The sequence below is a fragment of the Lactuca saligna genome, chromosome 3 (genome assembly GCF_052625555.1).
Source record: "Lactuca saligna cultivar CGN05327 chromosome 3, ASM5262555v1, whole genome shotgun sequence".
Classification (NCBI taxonomy): Eukaryota; Viridiplantae; Streptophyta; class Magnoliopsida; order Asterales; family Asteraceae; genus Lactuca; species Lactuca saligna.
Genome location: NC_136419.1, coordinates 56,424,241 through 56,428,810, shown reverse-complemented (window position 1 = coordinate 56,428,810; position 4,570 = coordinate 56,424,241). Strand labels below are relative to the sequence as shown.

General features: G+C 42.4%; 1 non-coding gene across 1 annotated transcript; it reads left to right on the top strand.

Moving 5' to 3' along the window:
- Positions 1–254: 254 nt before the first annotated feature.
- On the top strand, positions 255–361 carry LOC145037966 (small nucleolar RNA R71). The gene has a single exon (XR_013679074.1). It is a non-coding gene; the product is annotated as a small nucleolar RNA R71 (small nucleolar RNA).
- The last annotated feature ends 4,209 nt before the right edge of the window (positions 362–4,570 follow it).

Below are 4,570 nucleotides of genomic sequence, written 5' to 3'. Positions count from 1 at the left end.
TTTTTGTCATCCTTCTATCTAGACTATCGAGCTTAGCTATTACCGCCGCCATGCTATCATTCACCGAGTTCACTACTCCCCGACTTACTCCATTTCTCGGATTGTGGTATTCTCTAGAATGCTTAGAGAATTCTTCAATTAACTCCTTGATTACCGGAGGCGGCTTTCTGGTGAGTGGGCCTTGTGAATTGAGCAATTTCCTTGTGGTGACATTGACTTCATCATAGAAAATGGAGACCTCTTGTTGGCTATTAAGGTCATGGTGTGGGAAATTTCTAAGCAAACCTTTGTACCTTTCCCAAGCTTCATAAAGAGATTCTCCGGGTTGTTGCTCGAAGTTGGCGATGGCTTTCTTCAACTTAGCTATCTTGGAAGGCGGGCAAATGTGGTCTATGAATTCTTCTTTCATCTTGGCCCATGTGGTGACCGATCCGGGAGGAAGGGACTTGATCCAATCCTTCGCAACACCCTTGAACGAGACTGGGAGCATGTGAAGTAGCTGGGTCTTGCGAGGCACATTTGGTACATTGAAGTAGTCAGCCACATCATTTACTTCATCCAAGTGCTTGTAGGCGTCTTCGTGGTCTTTCCCGTAAAAAGGAATCTCCTTGAGTTGAGTGAGAATATGGCCCTTTAGCTCGAAAGTAGCGGTTGCGGGAATTGCGGGTTGCACAAGTCCCGGGCCGGTGTCATCACGCATCCTCTTCTTCCATTCCCCCATGGGGACTTCATCGATATTAGCCATAGCGGTAGCTAAATCGTCTTCAAACTCAGATTCGTGCTCGTATGTGGGTTCTTCCTCTTCCTCGGTCTCATACTCGGTGTCTTCTTGAATTGGATCTTCGATTGTCAAAGAGGCACTGGATGCTCCTGATTTGCTGCTCCTCTTCTTGCTGAAAATGGACTTGAGGTTTTTGAGTGGTGAGTTCTTTGAAGAAGCGGATTCTCCAAAGGTTTTGCCTTTGCTCCTTCTTAGTGCGGATTCCGGATCTTCAAGAGGAGGGACCAGAGGTGTATCAGATCCTAGGGTCATGAAACAACTGCAACCAAAACAAAACAAACGCATAAAAAGAACAAAAATAAAATAAGAATTAAAACTGCAAGCAGCGACGTACTCGCCGAGTCTGCACGAGAGCACTCGGCGAGTCCCAGGTAAAATCAGAAAAAATTTTAGTTACTTTAAAAATTATACTACCTACTAAATTACCTTGTAATTAACTTTGTGTAGGATAAATCTCACACAAAGGATCGATTGAATTAGAATTTAATGTTAATTTTAGAACCGTTCCCCGACAACGGCGCCAAAAACTTGATGTGTGACAACTCACTTAGTTTTAAACCTACTTTTAGTTGTAAAATAAACACACAAAGGCAGTGGACCTATCAATTGTGGTATAGTCAAATAAGTAGGGTATCGAACACAGGGAACGGCAAATTTAAACTAAAACCTAATTCTATCTAAATTAATTAATAAGTAGAGGGTTTTCTCTAGTTTTACAAGACTAGAAACTTACTAACTAATACTTAATCAAAAAACTAGAAAAACAAAGAATTAACTAGATTCAATAATAAGAAGGAACTTCTGTTTAGTTCAACTCAATTGATCCTATGGTTGATTTCAAGGTAGTAGTGCAATGGATTAACTCTTTTGTTGGTTACCGATTCAAGTGACTAGGTTCGCATTCACTACACGAATCCTTAGTGAGTAAACTAACTTAAACAGTGATCAGTTGTCTAATTCAGTTCAGTTCACTAGGTTAATTATTCAGATTACTTTAGACTTACAATAGTTAACTAATTTGGCTTTTAATTAACTTCTTGTTGATGGTCATCACAAAAGCTTGCACATGGATTTACTTAATTTTCTTATTAATTCTAGTTTCATGTTCATTAATCCTAGACATATAACAAATTGGTCACATGGTATATGAGGTTGATAATCAAACGATGTTCATACTATTTAATTACCTTCCTATTAACAGAAAATTAATTATCATTCACACACAAGGTTCTTTAGCAAGCTAAAATAACAAAAATCACCAACATTGAATTAATCCTACCAATAATCAAACCACAGTCTCAATTTTGTATCCCCAAACAGAAGTTTAAGAGTTTTAGCTCATGATTGAAGTAAATAACAATATAAAAATGAATTCTAATTTTGTAGCCATAATGGAAAACAAAAGATTAAGTAGAATGATGAAATTTTCCACAAATCTCCTGCGGGATTGAATTGTAGCTTCTATCTTCATCTTCTAGGGTTTCTGAATTGCAGCTAAACTCTCCAGAATTGTCCCATAAGTTTTTTTTCATCGATCTGATAAGTTATCTTTATATTCACGCATCGACTCGTCGATTCAGGTGACGACTCGTCAAGTCTGTCTCACTATCCCCGTATGCGATAAGTATCTGGGTTTCCGAGCCATTATCTTCTCGAATCTTCACTTGGACTCGCCGAGTAGTCGAACCTACTCGCCGAGTAGGTGTTATTTTTGTTGTTTTTCTTCTTTATTCAATTCACGAGCTCCTAACCGCTTCTCCTGCTTCCTTTTGCTTTCGAGCTTCATTTTTGGCCTGAGAATACAATTCAAACATTTTTAAGTACCTTTTGTCCATGAAATGAAATAATTTAGCTAATAAATGAATAAAAATCTATACTTAATAACAACTAAATATGCACATATCACTCCTCCAGAGATGTAGGAGTTGTCTACGCATCTGCAGGAGCTTCTAGACAAGGGTTTCATCAGGCCGAGTAGTTCACCATGGGGTGCCCCGATCCTGTTCGTGAGGAAGAAGGATGGGTTGCACTGTATGTGCATAGATTACTGGGAGATGAACAAGGTGACGGTGAAGAACCATTACCCACTCCCAAGGATAGACGACTTGTTTAACTAGCTTCAGGGAGCATCTTGGTTCTCCAAGATTGATCTTCAGTCAGGATATCACCAGATGTAGGTCAGGGATGAGGATATGCATAAGACCACTTTTAGGACCCGCTATGGTCATTATGAGTTTGTGGTGATGCCGTTCGGGATCACCAACGCTCCAACTGCATTCATGGATCTCATGAACCGCGTATGCAGACTGATGCTGGATCAGTATGTGATTGTGTTCATTGATGACATCTTGGTTTATTCCAAGACTCAGAAGCAGCACGAGGAGCACCTGAGAGAGGTGCTAGAGACACTGAGGAAGGAGAGACTTTTCATGAAGTTCTCCAAGTGTGAGTTCTGATTGCGCGAGGTGCATTTCCTTGGGCACCTTGTAAACTAGAGGGGTATACTAGTATATCTGACCAAAATAGAGGCTGTGATGCAGTGGGAGGTCCCGAGGTCTCCATCTGAGATTTGGAGCTTCCTAGGTCTGGCAGGGTACTACATGAGATTCATCTAGGATTTCACCAAGATAGCAGTTTCGCTCACTCGATTGACCAGGAAGTCGGTGGCATTTCGCTGGGGGCCTGAGCAGCAGGCAGCCTTTAAGACCCTCAAACATAGATTATGTGAGGTGCCAATTCTTACCCTACCAGAGGGAGTGGATGAATTCGTGGTCTACTGTGATGCTTCGATTACAAGTATGGGAGCAGTGTTGATACAGCGAGGGCATGTGATAACTTATGCCTCCAGACAGTTGAAGCCTCACGAGGATAACTATATGACACACGATTTAGAGTTGGTGGCAGTGGTGTTCACCCTCAAGATTTGGAGATAGTACCTCTATGGGGTCCGTTATACCATTTACACGGATCACAAGAGTCTGAGGTACCTCATGGATCAGGCGAATCTAAACATGAGGCAACGTCGGTGGTTAGATGTGGTTAAGGACTATGATTGTGAGATCCTTTACCATTCGTGCAAGGCCAACGTAGTGGCCGATGCCCTGAGCCGCAAGGCAGTAGCAGCCCTGATCAGGGATATATGTCTATGAATGTCAGTGAGTACTCCATTATTGGAGCAGATTTAGAGAGGCACATGTTGAGAGCCTGAAGGAGGAGAGGCAGAAGTGCGAGAGGATTGTTGGCCGAGTAGCTTACTTTGACTATGACAGTTGAGAATTGTTGACCCTTCATGGGAGAGTTTGGGTACCAAACTGGGGAGGAGTATGGCAGGTGCTGATGGATGAGGCCCACAAGTCTCGGTTCTCCATCCACCCAGGGGCGATGAAGATGTATAGAGATCTTCAACCCGATTATTGGTGGCCCTGCATGAAGCGGGACGTAGATTGGTATGTGGAGAGATGCCTGACCTGCAGGAAGGTCAAGGCGGATCATCAGAGACCCTATGTTAAGATGTATCCATTAGACATTCCCATGTGGAAATGGGAGGATATCACTATGGATTTCATCACTAAGCTTCCCCGGACCGCACGCGTAGTTGATTCGATTTGGGTCATAGTGGATTGGCTAACCAAGAGCGCACATTTCATACCGATTCAGGAGAGAATATTGGCCAAAAAGCTAGCTGATATTTATGTGCGAGAGGTAGTGGCACGGCATGGAGTGCCTGTATCAGTAGTATAAGATCGAGACGTTCGGTTCACTTCCAGGTTTTGGAAGCGGTTTCATGAT